Raw genomic sequence first — 27219 nt, forward strand, 5'->3', positions numbered from 1 at the left:
ATCACTGCAAATCAGAACAAATTTTTCCAAACTACGCCTTATTTATTTATTTATTTGTGTGTTGATTTGCACTATACTCAAAGGTATATAAAATGCCTAACATTAGCGGGGTTGTTAGATGCAAATAGTTTAGAATTGTTTTGCTTTCAAATCCCCCCAAGACACCTCAGGTACAGGAGTTCCACTTTAATGACTTCAGCTTTGATGGGATTTGCTGGTCTCTGTCATATTGACGTGCATCTGGGCAAAAAGCAGCCATGCAAATAATTAAATTGGAAATACTCTGTATTGGGGAGTAGAAATCAATGGCACTCATTGTGAAAGACAAAGATTCAGCTTGTCGTGCAGGTAAAAAACATCTCTCATTGGAAGGGAAAAATGCAGAAAGACAAAGTAGTCGTGTGTGAGAACTCTAATGACAAAAAGCCTGCGTGTGCTATGACAATATCTGCATGCCATTAAAAGACGATCGGGCTCAGGTGGCTCATATTAACCTGAGAAAATAGAGGGAACATATTTCCTCCTTTAAGCGCTGCTGCATGCCAGTGATGACGGCGGCGGCAGTCGTGGGGGTAATTGAATTCCAGGCCGTCACACCTACGAGCTTCATTGAGATTAATTACTTGCCTCGACCCCACACATGCCTCCGAGATCGTTTTAGTTCAGCAGCGTGCAGGACAGCAACCCAAAGAAAGAGTGGGTGGCCGCATAAAGGCTCAAGCAGGAATGATACTATCACTTGCATTGTTGTGTTACAATTAATTAATTTCAAGGTGATTATACATTACTGAGCAAGATTTTACCCCTGCAGACCACAAAAGGAATATCAGAGGTTTGGTGGTGGCGCAGATAAGCAGAACAATGCTGCAGGTAATATTCAAATGTTTTCAGGACAGACTAATGATAAGGCTAGTCGTCTAAATATTCATTTAGTAACATATGTGTTTAATAAACCTTGTAGTCAGCCACACACGACAATTGCACATTGCCCTTAGCCGTATTTGCAGCTGTGACCTATAAATCCCAAGCATGTTGCTATGTCAACATTAGGGGATGCATCGTAATATTATACTGCTGATAAGCAGGCTAGTGAGGGAGACGTTAAAAAAGTATTCCAATACAGTTACTAGGTAACTGTTTAAAAATGTAGTTAGAAAACCAAATACCATAAAATTAAAGTAATGTAACTGGATTACTTTTAATTACTTTTGGATTACAGTACCAAATACTGTATGTATATCTACATATTTCAAAACAATATTTATTTTAACATGTTTTTTGTGGTCTTTTCTGTCTAAGGGCTGTTTAATATGAATGGATCTGGAATTCGAGAGGAAGCTCGAACACCCGCAATTCAAATCCAAAGCACAGGAACTGAGATGCAAACATGCTAACCACTTTGGCACCATGTGAGAGTTAAACAGGCGGGTAGGTAGGTGGACGGACAGACGGACGGACAGACAGACAGACAGACAGAGTAAAAGGTTAAACAAAAATAAGTTTGAGACAAATAATTACATGAACAATTAATTGAAAAACAAAAATCTACAAGATTGAGGTTACAGAGCAAGCACACCTTATAATTAGGGATTTGGCTGAGTACAAAAATGACCGAAGTTAATCTGTTCTTGCAGGGATTTTCTTTAATTGTCTTTGGTTCTGGTCTGCAAAGAGATCCCAAAGCATCAGCGGGATCTCACTTTTAAAAGGTATCATTCAGGAGAAGAGTACAAAGAATTGTGAACAGTTTAGATATGTCAGGGAGAAGGAAGTCTGGACCTCTGGATAAATGGATGGAGATAGATAGACAGACATTACAGAAAACTGGGCTTTTATCCAAAATTGATGAAAAGACAAGAAGAAAACTGGGAAGCTGTAAAGAGGCCTACGGCAACAGGAGAGGAGCAGCAGGAATTTTTGGTAGGTACTATTATGTGAAAACAACCTCCCGTATTCTTCATGTGTCGAGGACAGACAGCCTACAGTGTAAGGTGACAAAATGGACCTCTTTTGTTTGGTCAAGCCCAACAAATGTTTCCAAAATAATATACTTGAATCTTAGTAAATCTGGAGTAAATCTTTCATCACCAAATGAACATCGCAAGAGAACCCCTCATAATCCTTTCCCCACAATTCACCCCAAAAAGGATTTGTTTCTTTTTCAATTGAAGATGTGAAAAGGTTATCACAATGTTTGTGTTACAAGTTTTGGTATCATTTATGGTAATTATATACAGTATATATATATATATATATATATATTTTATATATATATATATAGTTCTAGTTGTACCGCAGCAGACACATCAATGTAAATTGTTTTTTTTTAGCAGTAATTAATTTTATAATATTGCAAATAATTGTGGAGACTGGGGTCAAGTTGTATTTTATCATTTAAAAAAATTGCAAAATTTCACGTTACTTCATGTTAAAGATTAGATAGCTCTTAATATGAAAAGTAAAATGCTGTCAACAACACCTTACAAATTACAATTATACCATCTAGTGGCAGAAAAACAACCTCAACACAAATCAATATCACACTTGTTTTTTTACAGTACAATACAGTTTAATTTGAACTCAAATGTATGAATGATTATGAAATTACTGTATCAATGACTGAGAGATGCAGCCTTATTTTTATTAGTTTAACTTTTTTTTTTACACTTTTATGTTGACAAAAGTATGAAAACTGAAATCAGATAAAAAAAATGTGCGATTAATTGTGTGTTAACTATTGAAGTCATGCGATTAATTACGATAAAAAAATTTAATCAACTGACACCCCTAATATATATATATGCAAGCATGAACTAAACACACGAGAACACACAAAGGTCTACCTCGACGCGTCAGCGTCCGGTTACAGATACCTCACTGTTCCCCTCACTGAGGAGGATCAGTTTCATACAAATCAGCAATATTGACACATATCAAAAGCTGGAGGAAGCTGTTGAGCTGTGTCCAGATACTTTTAGCCATTCATTCTATGAAAAGTGTATGCTATACAACACCGCATCAGTTAGGTGAGAGATTCCATAAATTGCAGCACTTGTTTAAATGCACTCTGCGCAATGTCTGCAACTGATGGCATATTTAGTCTTCTTAAGTTATGTGAGGATTTTAATGGCTGGGCTAGGCAAAGCTTTAAGTGTAACCAGGGCGACAAAAACTGCACTAATGGGCCAACGAAAAGAGTTGCAGTCAGGGGGTGCATACATATTTATACACATGCCCTCTTTCATGTCCTCTTGCAAATCTTATCTTGCACATCTGACTAGTTGAGCGGCTCTTTGTATTACCAGCGACCTGCACAGTTCAAGCTCTATTTGTTCTCATGGTGTCGATACGTATCGGACCTCCAAGGAAAGGGGATTAAACCTGCAAAAGTATGACCCATTTTAAATGCGACATGCTCAGCCAGACATCTTATATTCATATCCCGCCCTGCTTGCTTCCCGCCTCACATCCCCTTGGGTCGGCCCAGATAACCTGAGATGAGGATGAGAAGGCAAGAAGGAGCGGAGCAGCCGTGCAGGTCTTCAGCGCTTCTGTCGACGCTCACCAGGTTCTCTGTTTTCCCTCCTAAATCAATAAGAGGGTTCCTCTGGGGTCCTTTGACCAGCCATCTGGACTCAAATCCGGGGGCTCAGGTTGTCCCCTGGGCCTCCCACACCCGCCTTCCAACCCTGTACACACAACGACCTGGCACGAAGTTAATGGTCCTGCCAACCCCGACTCCCCCCATCATCATCGTCCTGCCTTCTGTCTGCTCGTACACCTTCCATCTAATCTGTCCGGCTGTGACTCAAATGTCAGGCCACCTGGGAAAGGCATCTGCTGGCCTGCAATGAGAGCCACCTCTGCGTCTCTGCAGTAGCCCCAGCATGCATTGCTTTGAGGACTGGGCAATTTTCGGACTTGAGTTTTTCAACAGTTTAGTGACAATTAATGGTACTGTTTGGGGTCTGTTCATAGAGGTGAAGTGTAGGCAAACAAGGCAGGTAGACCCAAGTGCAGGGAAGACGAGGTAGGGGGTAACAAAAAGTCCAAAAAACAGAAAAGAAAGACCTGTCGGTACTTGTTTTTCAGCATCCCGAGATCTTAGATAAGAAATGAAGATGCTAGGGAGTGGGAGGGGAAATAAAGACAAGGCTCAAGCTATGCTCACAAAGAGGAGCATAGTAGGAGCCTGGAAAAAAAAAACTCTCAAGACTTGCACATGTAGGATACGTGGATGATGGATTGGTGACTGGGAATGAACTGGAAAAAAAGTGAACAGAAATAGGAAACTAAATAAACTACAGAGAGAACTGATTGGTTGACATGAGGGACACATGGCTAACGAGACGACTCAGGTGGAAACAAACACATAACGAGCAGAAGTTGGAGGCACAACCAGAACATAGAGAAACAAAACACCAGACAACATGAAACAAAAGCAAATCAGATTTTTTTTTAAAAAACAACAATGCAAATTGTCAACAAATATGCAGATCATGACAATATGTGACACAAACATCCCGTCAGCAGTGACAACGGATGTGAGTACGCGCGTTACCCTTGGTAACAGTCACGTTAGGAATGCCAGGCTTCTACAGTCAGTGACAGAGAAGACATCCACTTTCCATTGACAGATGACGAAGAGGACGACTTGAGGGCTCCAGTCAAGATGTGCGTCACACAGCAGGTAGGCAAATGAAACATTTGGCTGTGGAGGAAGGAAGGCGAGCCAGTGATAGGGGAGAGATTTCCATCAATACATCAGCAGATAAAGATCCATCTGGATCCACTGAAACGGGCCAGGGGTGGGGGGTGGCCAGTTCTTTTGGCATCAATGCAAGGCCATTGATTGTGCGTCCCATTACCAGTATATGATCCAATCTAAAGCGGAAGAAGAGATGAGATGCTGCGAGCAGGTCTGCCATCACATAAGCAAGACATCCTCCTCTCTAATCACTCGGGGACAATTTGGGAAGAATCCAAACAAGAACACAAAGCGGCGCTCGGGAGAAAAGCCCAGATTTGTTTGGAGGTATTTAGAGGAAGAAAAGAGGAAGAAAAGGAGCGAAAAAACACGGATTGCCTCCTTACAAATAGTTGCGGGCCCCCGTGGGGAAATAACAGCATAAAGGTAGCAATCAATATTGAAACACAAAAATTAAGCATTTAAATTTGTAATTAGGGAGCAGGCACGTTTGTTCACACCTGTACGCCGCCGAGGCTGCCAACGCCGGCGCATCTGCTCAGCTCCACCTGCCAGGCACCTGCTGCCGTCTCAATGGCGCCTGATTGCATTCAAAGGCAGAAGACTCTTTTAAGCTTCTTAGTGAGCAGCCCCCTTCATCCTCTCTCCCACACACTGCATTATTTTCTATTTATTTGTATCTGCTCATTCCAGTGCAGGTGCCTCGCAGTAATACTCAAGTGTGCCATACATGAGTGAGTCTTTTATGCCTCACTTCCTGCGTTTGTCATTTTGGCAAAAGCAAGAGGATTAAGGGTTTGGATGTGTACCTCCTTCTTCTTCTTCCTCCTTGGCTCCCTCACTTTTAACAACATCGTTCCAAATTATTTGCATAGCAAATTCTTTAACCCTACGGTGGTCGGAAAGGAGGGTCAGATCTATGGCGACCAGATTTTTCAAATAAAACACTTAGACACTACAATTTCACTGAACATTAAATATACAATGAATTCTCACCGGGAACTATTTATAATAAATAAAAAAATAAAGTCAATCTGGTGACCGGTGTTATGTTTTGATTTTAGCTAATGCTTAACATTACTTTGGTTGACAGTTCAGCAGTAATAAACAAGACAGTTCACTCACCATTATCCAACCTTTTTTTTCCCAGTCCCGGCAGCTATTGGTAGCTGGCTCTGCCATTTACTTTGCACCGGTCCAACATTGTAACATTAAAAATGTGCTGCCAGAAAAGCTCAGCTTGTGTTGAGTCTGACCGGTGACCTCACCATTAGGCTAGTAAGGACTACATTACCCATGATTCTTAGACACTGTTGCAGATGCAGATGATAATGAGAATGCAAACCTGAATGTGAATAGGAAGGAATTTAACAGTTAAATTCCTTTTTAATTGGTTTATTGCATGAATCGCTATAGAAACTGTCAGCTTGACATACACGTGGCCCAAACATTTGGCTTGTTGACTGGACTAAAAAAAACAAAACAAAACAAAAAACGAGATGTCGAGACGGGACCTGCATAAAAGTGAGACAAAGCAATGAGGCTGGCGAAATCCATCAGGACTTGGGACACAAGGCTCAAAACTGTAACTGTCCTGGTTAAACAAGTCAGGTCATGTTGTTGTTCAACACACAAAACTATTCTATCCATGTCTTGCCACCATCACAACCACGTCTATGTTGGCCCTGACTGTAGCATGCACGTGAAGTTCAGAATATTAAGGACAGCCTTGGAGCAAAACCAGAACATCACAAAATAAAAGGTAGGAAGGCAACGTTATTTATACAGCGCATTTCATACACATGGCAACTCAATGTGCTTCAGACATTTGACCTGAGCTACTTTAAGCAATTTGGGTCAGATTATCTAAAATTACATTCATATCATTAAAGTCTTTGCTCACCAATTATTCTTGAATCACCTTGTTTCTGATACTGTGTGGTTTTATAACAAAAAGCTTGTTCTGAGCTGAACAGCATTGGCTCATGTTTCAGACACTCTTTTTCAGCATCACCTTAAAGTAAATCAAGCAAGCTCAAAATTTCAAAATAAAACAATAACAAAGCAGAGGGCTTTTTGATAACGCTTAGCCAGATGAACAAGCCTTTGGCCACTTGAGTCACCCTTGACCGTCATTCCATCAAACCATTGCTGTAACACTCACCGTACTCCTGCTTTCAAGCACACACAAAAATAAGTATCTGGGGAAACTTGGCTGCCGGCTGCAAGTGTAGCAAATTTCCCAAATTCCCTCACTTTGCCCCCCCACCTTGGAAACTAATGGGTTCATTCCGATGTTGTTATGGAGATTCAACAGTTAGAGGGCTGCCATCTGGGTTTGTGTGAACCTGAGTCAGATGTAGCCCGGCACCACTGCAAGGTACAGCAGCTTGCTTAATGATTCTTAATCTTTTCTTTAATTAAATTGTGCAGCCAACCTGAAAAATCTATCTTAATGCAAATGAGAGCTCCTTTTTTGGCATTTGCTTACCGTAATGCACTAATAAGGTTAATTTAATAAAAATCAGTTCCAGTTTTTAGAGATAATTGTGTTTTTTTTTCCTGATCTATTTTGTAGAAATGTTTGTTTGTTGGAAAGGGAGTAAAAAAAAGGCTGAGGAGATGAGTCACCTGCCATGGATTAACACTGTGTACGCTTGTACGCGTGTGTGCGCATCGAATGCCATCAAATAAAACCACCCAATTCAAAGGCCAAAGTTTGTTAGGGAAAACTGCTTTCTGAGAAGAACAACTCAAACGATACATTTGATTAGGTGCGCAGTGAGGACATAGAAGGATAGAGACTGAAGAGTCCACCAGTATTTCACGTTTAGGTGGTGTCTGTTCAGGTTCAAGTTTGCATCAGAATTGGAATTTAAAAAAGTCATTAATTAGATTACATTAGCTGCAAGGCTTAGTGAGGATTAATGTGGTAAAACGTGCACACTCGAAAGCAAAAGATAGTGTACCTGTACGCTTCAAACCTGATTAGCTCCCATGGCGTCGAGCTATGAGCGGCTTGACAGCTCTCGTTTGTTGTCTACCTGCCGCTTTGAGCGTAATCTCTCCATTGTGGCGAGATTTAGACGTCGGTGTGGTTTTCTCTCAGCTGTCTGCGCACACATACACGCGCGCCGTCTTTTTTTCTCTCCGTGTCTCCACGGCTGTCTTGTACATCTGCTTGGTGCACACAAGGCCGTCCCCCTCCACTGTTCCTGGCTTGCATGTGTGTGCGCGTCCATCATAGTCGAGGTAAATAAGCAACACACCCCAAGCCGGTTGTTAATAGTTGCACCTTGTCCACAGAATTCTTCCCTGGTGACCGTGCATATTAGCAATTGACAAGAGAGACAGAAATTGGAGTGGAGCATGTCAGAGGCTCACCGTCAGTGCCGCCGTTGTCCAGGGCGACAAGCTCTCTTGTGGATCTTGAAGACATCTGTCGATGCCTCCTTGGCGCATGATTCCTAAACTGCTGAGAATATGAATGTCCCCGCAAAGCAAAAGTCAATTCTTCAGGGGGGGTTGTCTTGAGACTCGGAAAAGGTAAAAAAAAATTATATCATAGTGCACCTCAGGAAGTCCAATACAGCCAATAACTTGACGCGGCCATTGTCAGACAAGTCTTAAACGTGGAAGAAGTGGTGCCCTCAGTGAGTTTGGGGAGGGGTGGGGGTGCTAATTTGGGGGGTAAGAGATGTGAAGGTTATTATAAAATGTTCTATTCTTGCTGACAATCTATACAACTCACACGCTGCCTCTGCTTTAAAAATGAATCAAAGATGTGGTGTGGAAGTCATTCATTTAAAAGTGCATTTGTACATTTCTTTCATTGAAAATTATGGTTTTCACTTCAACCAGTTCTGTTTACTTTGACTGAAAGCAAACTTCATGACCATCGAACACAATCAAGGGCAATAGTTCTACTTCAATAACATGTCCACTTCAAATGAAATGTTTTTGTGTCAAATAACCACGTAACAGACGAGATAAATCGTGAATCACTTCTTTGGTAAAGGTGTTTTTTGCGCTCATTTATAGTTATTGGTAGGATTCGCAACTAAAGACTGCATTTGTATTTTGGGGAGGAAACTGAAAGCAGGCAAAAACAAGGCAATGAAGGACAGAAGAAGAAAATGAGAATTAAAAGATGGGGAAACAAGGGCATAAGGTAGGTAACAAAGTTAGAAAGGAATCAATTGTAGAAGGGAAGAAACAAATTAAGGGAAGAAAATAGGAGAATTAAATTAGAGGTAAAAAGAAGGAATGGAAGAAATTATAGCCTCCTCCCAATAGTCTGTAGTGGTTTTAACTTTATTTGTGCTTTTTGTTAATTATTGCACATTTTTGATTAAGGCAAAATAAATGCTTAAATCAAAACAAAATTTTGGGCTTGAATTGATTATCATTTCAAGCAAACTCATTCATATAGTGGCTCAAGGTATAGTTTTTTTGAGGGAGCTTCAAAGTTAAACTTTTTTTTTTTTTTTCTCGGGGAGAGCTCAGTATTGATCATTTGACATGTCATCATCATTGTTCTCCCTTTTTTTTCCATTTTTTTTTTAAAACTTAAACTTTAACCACAGCCTATATATTATAAAAAAAAAAATCTATACAAAAATAAGCAGTTGAACAAAAAAATTGGTCAAATGTGTTATCAGCACCCTACTAAAATCTACATGAATAAATATGAATCATAGACTTTTGTAGATTTTTTATATTTCAGAGCAAGAACCGTGTTGATTTAGGGTGATTCCTACCATAGAATCAATAGAAATCATAGACAACAACCAAAACTAAACATCATATTTCTTCAGTAGCTGACAACATCAACTCTGCCTGTTAATAATTAATCCAGGAATACCTGCTCCCAACATGTGTAATCTCTTTGGGATTGCATTGGGCGGGAGATGTTGCAGCTTTGACAGGTGTTCCTGCATTAGCACCCATTAAAAACAGATTATGCACTTGCTTCGTTTTTGCCACTCACACGCAGCAAAATGGCTTAGAAGCTGTGTAAAGTGGTTGTTGCATGCTATTTGCTAATGTTTTTTTGCTATGAGCTTGCATGTGTTGCATTATTTCCTCCTTGAAATATCTTGGCGTGCAAATAAACTCAAATCCTGCATGTACTACTGTCATACTGCACATTACTAACAGCCCACTGCTATTTCTGACCACATGTTGGTTATCTTAACATGATGGAGTGCGTGGAGGGTCAAACTAAATAATAGACCCCTTAAAGCAGATTTCGGCACAGAAACAACAGATCACAAGTGTCCACATTGTGATGCCTTCAAGCTCCTTCAATGAAAACATAATCAAATGAAACATCAAATCAATTTATAATCGCACACCCACCTCTTCCTCCAGCTGTGGTAATGGCTGGCAGGTCACAAACGGGCAAAGAGGAAGCGCTAACATTAGGTCACAGATGCAAGCGCCTATAATGAGGCCCAGTAAGGAGACGCCATAATACCCTTGCTAATAAGGTATAATTGTCTCATTGTAATCAAGTTAGGTGCAATTTAGGAGAGTTAGCGGGTGGGCCTTTTGGACTGATGCTTTTTTTCCTTCCCTCCGGATGCACCCCCACACAGCTAGGAGTAAGTTCTGTTGCACTGAAAGCATGTGCACACCAATGGGTCTAAAATTAATGAGATGAGAAAAACAAAGTACAAAACTCCTCACACCTGCTGATGTCCACTACAAAAGTCAACAAATAACTCAACCAAGTCAAAATTGTAAAGTCATACAGTTAGATTTTCATTAGCATTGAATGATGGCCATCAATCAGCCTTTCCAACAACTCTCCTCCACTTCCTGTGTACACCGCTTGCTTGAAGATTCAGCAAAGCATTTTTTTTTTCCTTTTAATTTGAGTAAAAAGTATTGATTGCGTGAGCGCTCTGCCCAGTTACAGGAGAGGTGTGGTAGGCAGGGAGGGGGCCCCGTTAATGTAGCTCCAACAGGGGAGACAAACACTCTTGTAAGCACTCTTCCGCCCCTGCTGTACAAGCCAGTTGTAAGTGATCGATACAGTTGATTGGACTGCACTTATCAATATTACACATTCTTGTTGAGGGGAATCAGTGCACCTGTAGTTGTTCACAGAAATGTTATTCTATGTTGTGCTATTTGGGCAAGTGGTTAGCACATTCGACCACAGTTGTGAGATTGGGGTTCGAATCTGGGTAATAAATACTTTGTGGAGTTTGCATGTGTTTTACTGTGTGTCCTCCCATATTCTGAAAACTTGCATGTGAGGTTCATTGACAAATTTGTAGTCCACCTCTCACCAAAGTTAGCCAACCCGTCACCATAACAACTATAAACTGTAGACTGTAGACTAAAAAAAAACTATTTTACTTTAAAAACAAACTTAAGAAATATTTTAGCAGGAAATTAACCTATTATTATTATTAAACTATTGAATAAACATTTTTACCCCCAGAGTACAGATGACTGCATGTCACCGAAGAGGTGACACAGCACGCGCACAGAAATACAGTCGATAGCACTGCTGCATTATAATCGATCAGCATTTGTACAAGTGGGGCAGGCGGAGGTGTCCGATCAGTGCAAATTATTGTCACAGCGCACCGCCGTGCTGTGCAGTCAGCCGGACGGCATGGCGCCGCAAGATAAATGACAAAAGAGTCACAGGAGCAGGATAGCAGTTAGTCATACCTGGCAGTGGAGGGGACTCTGCGGGGGCGGGGTGGCCTATGAGGGACATCAATACAGCAAGGGGGAGGGGTGGGGGTGATGAATGGGAATAACCTGCAGTAATGATGCCTGCAAACCATCATGTAAGTACAAAGAAAACTGGCACAGGTGTTTTCTATCACACCCTTGATGATTTTTGAGACATTTTCTCTTAAACGGCATCTCCGCCAGAGTGACCAATGGCATGTTGGTCACCCAATTTACCAAAGGTTGTCTCACCCCGCCTCTCATCAGTTGGGGTTGCTGCACTCACTGATTTTCAAGAGTCGGGCTCTCTGTTGGAGTACGATCTGTTAAGGCCTTGATCAGACTGCTAGCCCAAATCCGATTTTTAGCCCATCCAGATTGAAAGTGGATGGCTATTTTGTAGTCTGAACAGTCACAAAGCACATGAAATAAGATTTTTGCGGGACAGATTGAAACCACATGCGGGAGATGCGTCTCAGCCTGATGACTTCAAAAGACTCAGAACGGCTTTGGCTGTCCTCGACGCGTTCAAAAACCCAATGAGCCCGCACTGTCAATATCCAATCGGTTACTCGCATGCTCGGCAGTCAAATGCCTCGACGGCTCCACTGCCCTGTCCGCTCCTCTCATGCTCAACCGGAAATACAGTGACAGTTTACGTTATTTGCGCTGAAGCTGGTCTCGCTAGTCACTACCCTGTCGGTTCTTCACATGCGCAACCAGAAATAGTGAATTAGTGCCTGGCCATAGTCATAGAAATATGGTCTTAAAAAAAAAAAGAAAGAAAGAAAAATTAAACCGCTTAATGCGCCTCCGTTCGACGTCGTTGCGACAGCAACCTGTCAGATGGGTCAATAATGTGTCTGGACAGTCAGCCCTAAAAGTCAGATTTGAGGAGGAATCAAATTGGAGTCGGATATGCCTGCAGTCTGAACGCAGCCTTTGACGGTTGAAACTGTTTTGGCTAAGCCGTCCTTCTTCCGCTCTCCATTTGTTTAAAAATGAACTGTGCAAATGATAAATTGAAGGACCTGATTTCAGTCCATCTGGACTGGTCTTTTATGTTAGTCACTTATTGGCAATGAGTGTCAGGCTGTTAGTCCATTTCATGTCACTATCCCCTCCTGTGATTCAACCAATCAGTTTCCTAGCTCCTCTTGTGACCTGCACAGCAGTGCCTTGCCTTGTAATTATTATGACATTATTATTATTATTATTCCAGTCAAATTTGAAGGGAAAAAAAAGGAGATTAATTTGTTTGTGAAGCTGCTAATGCATAATAAACATCCATTTGTGGTTTGCTTATTTAGTTTGTATAGTAAAATTGTATAATAAAAAATAAAAAACTTTTCACATGTGACAGACAAAATTAGCTCATTATCAATAAGCTCAATTTCTCCACAAAGCTACACACATTTTGGCTGGCCACAATATTATGAAAACTTGCACTATACAGTATATATAAAATATCCACCTTTACAAATATAATGATAGTCTGTTTCTGTTGATGCTGTCAGATTCATTAGGTATAAATATAACAAAATGCCATTGTTGTGGTGCAGAGGTGAGCAATTGCACTGCATCATTCTGAAACCAGTTTTTATAATTTTGTATTTGTCATACACAGGGATGTGATTTGACCAAAGTGAAATTATCTGAAAATTTAGCCGGGGGTCTGGGGACCGCTGGCACCCAGCTAGGTCCAGGGCAGTGTCCTGGTGGGGGGACAAGGGGGGCGAAGCCCCCCGGAGCTCATGGGTTTTCCGTGTTTTTAAGTACTTTCAATGCACTCACATGACAAAGAAATAGACAAAACAACAGCATAAATTTTCAATGTATATTGAACTACCCCATATAAAATGGCAGTTTTAGTCAACTCAAAATCAGTCACATTCAAAAACATTGGACTGCCTTTGCTTTTAAAAACTATCACTGAGAATATCATCATATCTAACTAATGTGATTACTAAGTTAACACATAAATAATGTTGAAGAGTTCAAATTTCATGAACAAATAATTGTATCATGACCAAATGAAAAGTAACTCATATTAGAGCATACCACAAATGTCTTTGTTATAGCAGAAGATGTTATCTGTCGGAGTCATGTGCATACACAATGAACTACTAAAAAAAATAGATATATAAAAAAAAAAATAAAAAAAAAAATCGGAATTTTTTTTTGGGGGGGGGGGAGATAAAAAAAAGCGGAATTCCGCGAATTAGCGGAAAAATCACATCCCTGCATACAGCTACGGTAAATAAGGTAACCAAAAATGTTTACGCTAAATTAGCAATGGCTTTTCATTCCAACACCTCAAGGCAAAGGGGTATATTTGCAAACAGTTTGAGAGATCAAGATACCTCTCCACAAGTCTGTGCGGCATTGCATCAAACTCATTGATCTTAAAACAGCCAAATGGAAGGTTCTCATTGATTGGAGATGCTCTGGGTCTTATTAAACAACTGTGAGTGTCCCTAAAGCAAACGACAGGGACAACTTACCTAACATCTGACTAGACTCCATTGATTTCTCTTCTTCTTTCTTGGTTGTGTTTGCATGCCCTCTAACCCCCCACCACCACCACCCGTGCACCGCATCCCTACTTGATTCTTTTGCAGCATTGCATAGGCCACAGTGATGCCACAGCTGCTGTAATTTGCGACAGCCGATCTTGCTTCCGTCCGGTTCAATACTGCATCGTGTGTGCAAGCCGGCTAATAGGAATAAACATTTCACCTTTGTCTAAACAATTGAGTTGTGACGATTCCCAACAGTGCTGTTGGGTCAATGGGTGACATGACAGGTCTCCTACATGCACAAATGACCATCACCAATCAATGGAAAGTCATATTTGCTAATGAGGCAACTCAGGTGCAATGTTAATTGCTAGAGTATTCATTGTAATCCATACCAATAGTATGTTGCAAAATAAGTCTCCATGTTGCAATCTGAGATAAGTCTTAAATATTTAAGAAGATCCAGTAAAAGAGTTTCACATAAAAAACAAACCTTACATTACATGAAAAATAACAATGTTGTGATTGCTGCTTCCAGACTCGTAGTAATTTAAAATAAATTTGACTAGTGTAGCATTTCAGCTTAGTGCAGTAGAGAGAATAAACAAATTGTCCCAAAAAGAGCAACAGAGACAAACAAAAAGTTTGGAAGGGAGATATGTAGCAAAAGTAGAAGCAGACATACTGAGCGAACACTTTTAGGGTCAAAGAGTCAGTGAAGAGTGAAATGACTGTTTGCTTGTCATCACAGCCACCTGAGTATTGTATAATGACAGCGCAGCTCTTAAGAGCCCTGGCGAGGAAATCATTGTGGAAGGAAGTGCAGACAATTAGTGTAGGTGGAGGGGCACAGGGCCCTGAACAAGGACTCACTAGAACAGACACACTCAAAGAGGTCAAACACATTGCCACAACAATCGACTTCTCCCAGAATAATAAAAAATAAATAAAAATCATACAATTTGACATGAATGCCATTGGACACCGAAGAGTAAAATGTGGGCGTAAAGGGCATGCAAGCATCAGGCAGCATTTAAAATAATGAGCTGTGAAAACCTACGACCAATTTAAATGCAACAATCCCTATAAACTTCCTATAAACTTTATAGTTTAGCTTACCTCACCAAGCATCCACCTGCATCAAACTAATGAGGAGCTAGGAAAGGTCATGCAAACAGTTCTAGAACCTGGAAACCCCAAGCAGTGACGTTGGGCTTATCATCAAGGTGCCCTACTTGGTAATGAAAGGTCACACAAATAGCTGTGTTTAGTTTCCGAGTCCTGCTTCATAAGGGTTCATGACTCGTCAAGTGACTCTCCGACTGTGAGGGACACCCAAAGGGCAAGTGATCATATGTATATGACCGCTAATGCTACGTTAGCGGACACTATGAACTGTCGTGTGCCATGGGCTTTTGGTCATGTTTTTCTTTCTATTAGTCTTGCTAAGTTTTCTCACGCTCTATTGCAATATGTGAAAGGCCATGCAGGCTCAAAGGCGCACTACGGTTCGGCCCGAAATCCACCATGCATACCAGTACATTCCCTCACTGCCCGTTGCGATCTGGTGGAGTCCCTCACATATTTTACCTTTTATCAAGGTTTTATTACGGATGGAATGTGGACATTAAGCAGCCCACTTTGACCACAACAGACTCAAATGAAGATCCTCTGCCGGGTCCGGCTTTATACCCTCTATCAGACCGCATACCACAAGTCAGACCGTCATAGAATGTAATACAACACATTATATTACACAGCAGAGGACTACTTGATTGAATGTGACAAATCTGTTACATAACATGACAAAATGAGACAAAATGTGTACCAAACACAGCAGAATGTGACAAAACTTGAAAAGACCATAAAATTCTAGGAAATATATATTCTTCCTTTACCACTGTGAACCACATCAAAGTTTTGTTAATGACGATGCCCACCTTTCACCGTCATTCACAATTGATGGAAGTGCCCACCTCTGATGTTTTGTTGCATTCACCCTATTTTACCAAGACTGATGAGGTATCTACCAAGCACTGTCATCGCCATGGCATTTTTTTTTTGACGGTTTAACTAACTGGCCAGGCACCCACAACAGTCACATCAAAACACGGTTGCTTATCCCATCCTCCCACATTATCTAACGTGGAATAAAACATGAATATCGAGGCAAGTAGTTCAAGAGTCACATTCCTCCAAAAACAACCGAAGATCTTGAAAAGGTAAAATCTCCTTCTAAGAAAAAAACCTCAAACAGAACCCAGGCTCTGTTGTGTGTCTGTCTTGGCCATTTGAGTTTAGTTGGAGAGACAGAGACGGACAAAAATACGATATATATGAGTGGTTGAGCAACAAGGGAAGGGTTGACAGAACTATGGGCACAGCTGTACCTACAATATTAATCGTCCCATGATAACAACCACAATGCTGGTCTGCTCCCATTCCTGGCCTCAGTACCGCTAATAAAAATCAGATAAATGCAAAGATGCAATGGCGCTACTGTTGGTCGCACCTCAAGAATAACGGATCACCAACTATAGGGAGCGAGAGAAAAACAAACGTACTGCATACAGTAGACAATGATGAGTAGTAGCCTATTTCATTGTGAATTCTTTCACACTTTAGCTCAGCTTACTTAGCACTGCAATTTCCTTTATTTAGGTGACTTCAGCATGTCCATGCCACCAAAAACGTTATAACTTTTTTTTTTTGCTTTCTGAACATCCTGCTGTTGTCGTCTCCATTATTTCAGACTTACAAGCAGATTGCCGCATTTCCTTCGGCACCTGTGCAGCGATTGCGGCAGATGACACCATATTGGATCGGCATGCTCCACTTGCCCCGATGCAACCAAGGTACTGCGAGGACAAACGACTAAACATGCACATTCATCTCCAGCCGAGCACACCGGCAGTCACAGCTGCGCCGTCCGGCGAGCTTATGGCGGCGTTATCATACTTCAATTATGAAGGGAAACATGAAAATTGAGTTAAATTGAAAGTGAGACTGCTCCGGGTGATTTGGATATATTTCAAATGCTTGGGCGATGGGGAAACGGTCTGCAGCTGATGTAGAAGAAGGTGATGCATACTAGACAGCAAGTAAGCCCGTCTGATCATCACTGCGTTTGGGTTTCAAGCCAGGGTAGGGAGATGAGAAGGAAGACATTGTGCAGCACGGCCTAATAAATATCAAGTAATGCAGCAGATCTTCAGCTACCGAGCTAAAGGCCGCAATAACAATTGTATCTCGACAAGCAATTTCTGGTGATATTGCATGTGAAAGCTGAAATGCTGAATGTTTATATTTTTGAACACCACTCTCCCACGTATTGGTCACCTGCTCTACCGGCTAATCGACTTGTTGAAAGCTTTGAATTGTTGTAATGGGATTGAAGGTTGTTCTGCTGTTGAAGAATTAGTAAATGTTATTAAAAACATGAAATGGTATTGGGGGGAAAATAATATAATAATGTTAATTGACATGATGCATGATAGTTTTGAATAATGTGGAATAATACTGAATGCTGTAACTGAAGATGAATGGGGATTTTATCGGTTTAATCCACATTTATGTGATTAAGTAATGCCTTTTATGATATGATATTTAGTACTAGTGTCTTGTGTAAATGGATAGCATTACAGTGGGACAATCCAATCTACCAGAATTGGAATAACATGTGAATGCTGAAAGCCCATCATCATCGTTGTTGTGTTGATGATGGGCTTTCAGCATTCACACAACAATGATGATGATAATTATGATGATGATGATGCCATGGATCAAAAGCTAACACTGTATCAAGAGCAACTATCCTATCTATAGTGAAGAAGACTTAAGAGTTTTTTTTTTGACATGCACTGTTTTTAACTGGAAATGGATATGGACTTGTGGTTTTGGCTATTTATTTATATGACAATAGCTTTGTAAAAATGGGTCTCAGAGTTCATAACACACGGTTTCCATTTGAAACACTAGAATTCCAATCTTTTCTCAGGAGATACATATAACTTTATTTACAATACTCTGTGATAAGGGAGGACAAATTGGGCTAAGGGGGACCAGGGAGCAAACCGTTGTGAGAAAACCACACTGCCCACCTCCAACCATGCACCCTCCACTGATCCCCAAATCCCTTACCAGTTGGTGAATTGTGCCAAGAGATGAATAATGAAAACAAACAGAAACTTAACCAGCTCTTTAGTGCAAAAAAAGAAAGAAAAGAAAAGGTATGAGCTGGAGAGTCAAGGATGTGCTGACCCGGCCGCATGGCCTACAAGCTGCAAACGGCAGGAAGTAAGCTTAAAGTCTGATGTCAACAGGGGCTCCACTTGAACCTGACTAGCCACTTCCTTCTCACCACACATGAAAATACTGTAAGTCCTCCAGTTACACAGCTCCAAATGGAGAGCCGGGTCAAAGGATCAATCAGCATCGTGGGAAGCTTTTAAAGACTTAACTCTTGTGGCTGATTCAAAAATAGCGTTGGCCTATCTACTCGCTAGGACGCCACAGCGCTCCAAATTCTCCAAAGACATTTCAAGTGCTCCCGAATCAACTGGATCCTTTTCAAATGATTTTACTTCTGCATCCACTTGACCTATGCTCACACTCTCTGTTACGACCTGAATGCGAACAGAACAAACTGAATGTAAAACGTGAAGAACTGAAGATATTTACCATATCTACAGATTTTCATTTTGCGAGACATTAGAGCAAAACAGAATCCAAGTGTTTATACCCTTCCTGCCTTTTTTACAAGTTTGATGATAACAAAAGAAGCTTTTGCCACATCTTGCTGTGGGAAACAAGTGTAAAGAGAAGCACCTCAATTAGAGGCACTTTGCTTCCTCCTCCATGGTCAGATGGCTCCATTTGAAAGATCCTTTGACAAGAATCCCCCAACTCCCCTCCTCTAAATACACAATGGGAATGTCAGAGTCTACGAAGCAGCCAGCCGCTACCTAGATAAAATGTGCTTTCCGCAGACACGAGTGTACAGAGGCCCGGGGCTTCGTGGACATAATGAGGGGAAGTTGTGTCAGCTTATAGTAACGATGACACACAAGATCCAGCTGCTGAAGTGAAAAAAGAAAGAGAAAACCCCAAAAATGCTAAAGATGTCATTTAATCTCTGTCCCTTTTCACATATCAAATTGCTGCATCTTAGAGAATAGTTACGGTCTACATGGCACGCTCCCTTGACAAAGGTTTGAAAATGAAGATATTTGTTCAGGTAGCGTTGGGACGCGCTCACTGCCAACGTTGCCGCCTCGGCTTTGGGAGACAATTAGCTGACACCTTTGCGCAACAGATTGCGCTGGCACATATCTGCTGCTCCTGTCACCTTCGTCACCACCATCTGGCTCAGGGAAGGTGCTGCACCGATTATGAGGAAGGAGTGACATTATTTTTAACCTTTTTCAAGCATCTGGTGTTTGTGACGCCTGTGTGTGACTTATTTTGGAAATCTATTATTTTGCATCATTTTTGGTCACTCAAGTCATTTGTAATAATCGGAGCTTATCCTTTCCAAAGTAACGTGAGAGATGACATCTCAGAAGCCGTTGCCATGAAGGAAATAATGAAAAAATTGCACCCATTTTTCACGATCTGAATTCAAAGGGCCCTATTTTTGTCCCTGGTGCTTCTTTTGGTATTTTCATAGACAGGCACAGTTAGAAAGGGGCGTTTTCACTGTTGTGAGAGTGAACACAGCCGACTTGCTTCCCGGCCAATGGATGCGGCTCCACTCATTCCCTTTAAATTCAGTGCAAGAGAGGCGCACAAAGTCTTTGATATGGCGGAAACACAAATGGGCTCGGACTCAATGCGAGTGATTGACGCACACAAATCTGTTTGTTTCCACTTCGATCAAATTCCCCAAAATTGCATTTCATCGCCTGCGCCAAAATTTAGACCTGCTCCAAGCTGCTCTCAAGTCTGCTTTCAGTCACCCAATTGTCATGTGACTTAGAAAAGTCCTCGGTCCGCCAGAACAACCAACAAGGTGCAGCAGTGTCTGCCAAATTGCCAAACACAAACTAGACTTGCTCTAGCATGAAAATCAGGATGAAGTTTTATTTCACAGCCCATTGCCACAGATATTGCTTTTTTTCTTTAGACAGGGTAAAATTGGAATCCTGACTGCAATGGTATCCACTACAAGATGTTGCCCGTCAATTGAATGTTCATTTTTGTACCATTTCTAAAGATTATACAGACAAGTTGGCAGCACATCCAACCGTCTTTGCAACTGCAGACCAAAAATAGCAACGCCAGCCCAGGAACTCCACATCCAGCATCTTCACATTCAAGATCGTCTGAGAACAGCCATCGCAAATATTTAAGGGAAATAGGCTTTTTGTGTACATAGAAAAAGGTTTTGCTTTTAATTTTGGACAAATCTAATTAAGTGTAGTATTTGGACAATTGAACGCTGTAGTTTTTCTTCTTTTTCAATTTCCACTTTATATACTCAAGAATAGATTTGAAGTAAAATAATTGAACTGTGTGCATTTACCTTTAATTTAAGAGGTTTAACAACAATATAACGTTTTCAGTCTTGTTGTTTTCACTTTTTGTCTTAAGTTTCTAATGTTTGCTTGCAGTTTAATCGGGCTTTCCTGTTCTTGGACGTTATCAGCGATTTGCACCTTGTTGTAAAACCTCTATAATTACAGTCATGAAGAGCCTTGACTGTAGATCTTGAAAATGCTACATTTACCTTCCACATCCAATTCTTTACTTCTATTGATGTGAACAGTATTTCTTTATTGAGGAAATTATTTCATGATCGGCCAATTTTGCTTTTCCCAGGCCTTTTGAAGACTATGGTGTTTTTTTGGGGGGTGGGAGTGGGGCGATTAATATAAATTATTCCATAAATATAAATTTTACGTAAAACATTTCGACAGCTTGTTCAAAGGACAGATGTCCAATCAGATATTCGATCAGCTTTTTGACAGAACTAATTGATTCAGGCTGTTTCCAAACTGTAGTATGTGTCACCAGGGAAAGCTGCACAACAACCTGACACAATTTTCCCTTGATTGGCCTGCAGGGAGGCGGCATCTCTGGCCAGAGGTCGGCTGGGGGTGGAGCATCGATGCCTTATGTCATTGTTATCCAGTCACTCTGGATGAAAGCGTCACCTAAACGCCTAACACGATGGAGTAAATACTCCTCCTCTCTCCCACAGCACAAACTCAAAGTGACCAGCAGATCGTGGAGGATTACAAACGTGACATATTAACTTGATCCTAATGTGCTTAATATTCATGTCTGATGGCGGCACAGGAGACGAAAGCAGCTGATTTATTTGATCATCTCACTTGTACACACTCCACTTCCCTTTCCAATAGGATTCAGGTTGCATGGAAGGACGGGATGGCTCCAGGCATGGCACACCACCCCCGACCCTGTGATGCGCTCACACACGGCGTACAAGCACGTGTTTATGTGCATGCCCCTCGGAAGTGAAGAAAAACATCTAAGGCATTGTCATGAATCAAAAACCAGCCACCCAGCAAGTTCTAACAGTAAAACAAGAGCATCACAAATCCTGACCCAGCAGAACCCTGGTAACTTTATTTTCGAATTATAATGTTAATTTTATAACACTGACCTACTACTACTGATGCATTCACATGCACACAGCATACACATTTCAGGCAGACATTAACCTCTCTATCAGTGTGGAAAGATTTTGAGAATATGCTTGAGATTGCCAAAAATTTGCTATGGCTGATGATTCCAGATGTGCATGCAGCATGCTGATCAGACTAAAAATAGAGTAGAAATATTTATAAACTAAACCTTAGTACAGCGAGAGACATGCAGTTTAAACGCATGTAATCTGTACAGCAATAAAACCAGAAACGCATGGTCGGAAACAACATTGTATCTTGCTGGACACCCTCCATGTGTTCAAATAAATTTACTGATCAGCCAAAAACTTTATGCTCACTTGCACATATAATCTAATGAGCTAATATCTGATGCCTGCTATCAAAAATCCATATCTGTGTAGCTGTTTATTATTGTGAGGAGGCTAGCTACAATGTACCATACTAAGAGCTACTTCTAATATTTTTGAATTTGTGATACAACTCTTATAACAGTCACATCTACGGTCATATCCAATAGACACCGAATATGCTTCTATTGGCGCCACTTAGAGCTGTTAACCGCCAGAATAGCTCACTTAATACTTTGCCTTTCAGATACACGGTGTGTGAGCTTTGTTTGCTTGTGTGTCATGTGTCTGTACACGGGCCCGTTCCAGCATGTGTGCGCAGGTCAGGCCTCGGTGTTGGGCACGCTGGCTGCTTGGCTGCGTGTGTGCAAGTTCGGTCCGGACGACCCTGCGTGTACAGCCAGGAACAGGTAGTGGGGGCGTCATGCATTATTCATGTTAGCATGAAGGCGGGGTAGGCGAGGGAGCCGGGTCAGAGGTGTGCAGCAGCGTCTGTGGGCTGACTGGTCAATGTCGACTTTCATTTCCTGGCAGTACTGCTTGGGGAGATGCTGTGCTTGAAGAGCGCTTGCTGTGTAAGTGCAAGTTAAAGTCATTTCTCTGGTGGGCTTGGAAAGGATATATATACACAGTATGTGTGGATATACTCGCTGACATTTTATATTTGATGTCAACAGTCTTGTCATGTAACAGAGTACAAATATTTTATACTGTACTTTAGTAGAATTTGTAAGCATCCTTACTTCACTTTGTTATTTATATTTGTGGCAACTTTACTTTTTTTGTTTTTACCTTTACTTAATTATGTTTCTTAAATAAAATACGTTTCATACAATTCATTGTGCTTTACACAACCAAAAGCCCAACGTCTAAAAGCATTAGCAATCATAACTGAAGACATACCTTTACATCAATGCCCTATAATTCCACAATAATCTTCATTACTCCTTTATACAAAATAAAATGAGAAGAAATTGATTGAAGATTTAATGCCTGAACAGTGAAAGGCACACTTTTTTTTTTATTTAAACCAGTGAAGTTAAAACAATGTTCTCAATTATCATGAGATTGTTTAGGCATGTAGCCTACGTCACATGATCTCTAATTATTGTATGCCACTGAAGTAGACAAAATAAATACAAAATAAAACTTAAAAAAAAAAAATCTAACAGCTTTGTTTATATATTTTTTATAGCTGTTTTATCTCTTAGGTACACTTAATCAGGGTGACCATATTTTGATTTCCAAAAAAAGAGGACACTCAAGCCCAGCCTTGAGATTTGTAAACAACACTCAAAGTTTACTCAAAGATGCCATACATTATAGCTATTTTAACGTGTGCCTCCACTGTATGGGTAAAAACAAAAAAACAAAAAACAACTTGCTTTTGAAGTCTTACTTGACAAATGAATAAAGAATGACATAATGTTTAAGCTCAATCTTTGCTCCCGCAATCGTATTATAATTATTTTTTTTAATAAGGAGTTCTTAGGATTAAATCCACGCCACAACCATGTCTCCAGTTTGCTAGTGCAGATTGCTACTAGTGAAAACTACAAAACAACCCAACAAGTACCTTCTTTGAACACTCGGGAAGAGCGGTATGAAAAAACCTGACCTATTTTTTTTTCTTTAAAAAATTGAATACTTTTACACGGTCGGCTAGTTGCGGTACTCTGCCCCACATTTGTCCCACAATCAAAACTGGACAGTTTAATGAATTTATTAAAAACAAATGGGCACCTGGACAGGAGGTAAAAAAAAAAAAAAAAGTGGACATGTCTGGCAAAAGAGGACGTTTGGTCACCCTAATTTAATATAAAAAAATACTTTTGATAATTGAGCACAGCAAATGTCAGATATATAGCATACTTTAAGTCTTTTAACATGGAATATTCTTATATACTATAATATATACTTTAACCTCCTCCAAAGTTATTTTCTGTTAGGATACTTGTATTTTTAAGGCACTCTAAACAAGACTGGATTGTCAAGGAACGCTAAATAAGCTTTTTGTCATTCTGAAAATGAAATGTTATATTTTTAAGCATTTGAAAAATATATATCTATAAAAAAAAAAAAATCCTGGTCGCCATCAAGTGAAATTAATTTAATGAGGCAGGCTTATGTAACTAAAGACTGTCACTCATACAAAGCGTATGGGCCCACTGAGCCAGAAAGCAATGAGCAGATGGTACATTCGTGACCACGAACGTGCTACGTGTAGCAGCCATATTTCTGCTAAGTTTTACGTTCACAGCAGTTTGTTTCATAATACAAGTTTTGCTAAAGCTAATGAGTTGAAATCCCAAATCTTTCCTGCTAGAGGCATCTGGCGATGCTTTCATGGCTGAACTTTGTGCGCTAACATGAAGCAAACATGGCTGTAGTCTGAGACAAACATAGACGTAGAAAAAGCACCGCCTCCACACAGCATCTAGTAGTCGCCTGGATCACACAACCACTTTGCTACTTGAGCACTACGCCTGGACGGCTTGAAGGGCATGGCACCTCTTGACCTTACACCCGGCATGGTACGCTGAGATGCGGTGATAGTTCAACTCTCTCTCTCTCTGCATTCTTGTGTGTGTGTGTGTGTGTGTGTGTGTGTGTGTGTGTGTGTGCGCCTTGATGGGCAAAGATGCAATATGAGGTGCGAAGAAGTAGCAGCAGACAGCACATGAACAGACCTGCATAATCGATCCCCCGTTGATTCCTTTTTAACACCTCCTAGCAATTTTGACGGGAGATGGCAAGATAGACGGCGAGGACGTCAGCCAGACAAAGAAACTTGTAACTAAGCAGGTTGCATGCAACAACTTTTCACAAGTTGGCATGCTGAAAATTTGTTCATTCAAACTCTGCTTGTTTTGGCTGGACACACTTTTACTTTACAGGCTCGGGGGGTATCGATTCCAAGTTGTGTTCAACTGTTAGAACTTCACACACCTACAGGGGGGGGCTGGTGGTGATGTGCCACCTTTGGTGCCTTCTGTGCTGTCTACCTCCCTCACCCTTCCACGGTGAGACAGAGGGGGGGCCGCATCTACAAAGAAGAATGGCGCTTTGAAAAGACAACTTCAAGTTGGCTTTGGGCAGACAGGGCGGATTGAAGAGTCTGCTTCTTTATTAGAAGGTGGAGGGCAGAGAGAATCAATGTTGACACACAACAAAAAAAAAACATGCTATTTATTACTGGGATTCTTCATGGACTTTGGAACTTAAAATAAGAACAAGTTGCAAGGACAGAATGTATATCAAAGTGGAACCATCCTGGCGACTACTCGACCGAGGGGAAGGCGGCAGAAACATAAAATGAGAGTCATGCTGAAAACGGGACAGTGACACCACTATTTGTTGTTTTTAAATTGAACAGTGGCGTTCAGATTTTACACAAAACATTGCTTTCTCCAAGAGCATGACTCCAAATATGTGAGTCCCAAACGCATGGAAGCCTGCAGGAGGGATTTAGCTGATACTGAAAGTCATGAAGCGTATAGAAAATAGTCATCTAATACCTCTGCATCGTAGAAATGCTGTCTATTTATCTCTTTAGCATGGGAAGTGCTGGAGATCCGCAGGCACAACTGCATCTTTAGACACATTTTGGCCTAATTAAAGCATCTCAAATCAGCGGCCACGTGGGACTGTGCCAAGCCCTGGGTTAGGGAGATGCTCTCTGATGCTAAATGGATAAAGAATTTGTGACTCCAGTCTGCTCACATCAAAGCTACAACACAAGGGGAAAATGGCAGGGATGGGGGGGGGATTTGCCTCAAACCCATCCAAGTCCGGTAAAACCGATGAAGACAGACGTGGAGAAAGACACAAGTTTGACTTCACAGTGTCCTCTGGTCCCTCTAACAGGTGGTAGCTAGGAGGTTTGGAAGTTCTGATCGGAGGAGGAGGAGGAGGGGGTTGGCCACGAGGTAAAGCCCAAACTCCAGAATCTCCTGTTCTGTGATCCCACTCCAAGCTGGCAGCCTCACTATCAACAACGGAGACTGCAGATGTTCCTGAGCTACCCGTCTCTTCCTACATGGCCCTCGGCTTTCTTTCCTCCCCCTCCTGCCCGAGAGTGTATTTGCGTGTGCCGTGTGGGAGGTCCTGTGAGCAAATCCCGATCAAGGCCTGTGTGACTGTAAGAAGCCATGTCAGGCCTCATTTCTGCTCTTTCTTGGCTGGGGAAGATGTGTTGGTGTTTCCCTTCTCACATCCTTCCTGCACAGTTTCATTACAACAACATGCGAGTTACACTATTTACTTTTGTTCAAAGTGATGATCTGCATCATGTGAGATGTCCAACATGTTAATTACAATCATTGGTCCAATTTACATAAGCCTTTCAAATGCTGTTTGCGAGATATGGCCGACAAACAAACAAAATGAAGTTGGTGTGATGCAAAAAAAATTAAAAAAAATAACGGTCCAGCATTTGACATCTGGAAGCTAATTTGAATGAATTAGGACAAGACATGAACCCCTGTCGAGCTTCACCAGAAAACAAAAAAATCACTTTGATATCTCCTCATAAGCTGTTCTAAAGGGCAGATGTGTCAGATTTGATGTACTGCACAGTTAACGGTTTGAATTACAAAAGTTACCTGAAGTAAACATCTAATTTCAGCTGCACATAGCTAACATTTACACAGAGAATCGCCTCTTTCTTCCATACCAAGTGCACCGCATCTGAAACACCTTTTTTAAAGTGTGATATTCGAAGGTGCCTGACACAGAACGCTGAACCACTGTTCAAGTGTTCTTTGCAGTCGAATTTCGCTTCTCCAAGTTATAAAACCTGCTATCTTGACTGCGTGAACCGAAACAACAAGACGGCATTGTGCACCACCTGTTCCTCACTTTTAGGTGGTTCTAAATAAAAAGGAATCATGGCACCAGTTTGTTGGGTCCCAAGCAACATGGCAGGAGAGAGCGGGGGTGACAATTTACTGCAGAAACTGGCAACCTCGTGACATTGTGCAAGATATAGCCTGGTGTCTTAACAAAATCATTCCTCAGGTCTACGCCTGGGAGAGCTAAAAAAGACCTTGGCTGGTAAATTAATTAGCAAGTAAATCCGGCTTTTGAGATTTCCCACCTCATGTTAAGGGATTGGAGATATTTGTCAGCTGTTAATTACTGTCATGTGATGACGGCACCTTTCCTCCACGTCAATGACACAGAGTGGCAGGTGGGGAGTGGTTGCAAGTGTGAGCTTGTGTAGGTTAACTTATGTACAAGCCAAAAAGTCTTGTTTGGTCATATGCAGATTTGGGCCTTTGTCTATACAGCACTGTACCCATTTAATGGTGTACTGG

The 27219-nt window shown here is 41.1% G+C and overlaps 2 long non-coding RNA genes across 2 annotated transcripts in view; both read right to left on the reverse strand.

Annotated features, from left to right (window-relative positions):
* The window catches only part of LOC144057484 (uncharacterized), a 196315-nt gene that overhangs the window by 13300 nt on the left and 155796 nt on the right, over window positions 1–27219 (reverse strand). The gene's annotated exons all lie outside the window — the stretch shown is intronic.
* Window positions 7809–8388, reverse strand: LOC144057494 (uncharacterized). The gene is made up of 3 exons (XR_013295271.1): window positions 8282–8388; window positions 8093–8180; window positions 7809–8023 (listed from the first exon to the last, which is right to left on the reverse strand). It is a non-coding gene; the product is annotated as an uncharacterized LOC144057494 (long non-coding RNA).

Source organism: Vanacampus margaritifer, chromosome 1, assembly GCF_051991255.1.
Source record: "Vanacampus margaritifer isolate UIUO_Vmar chromosome 1, RoL_Vmar_1.0, whole genome shotgun sequence".
Lineage (NCBI taxonomy): Eukaryota > Metazoa > Chordata > Actinopteri > Syngnathiformes > Syngnathidae > Vanacampus > Vanacampus margaritifer.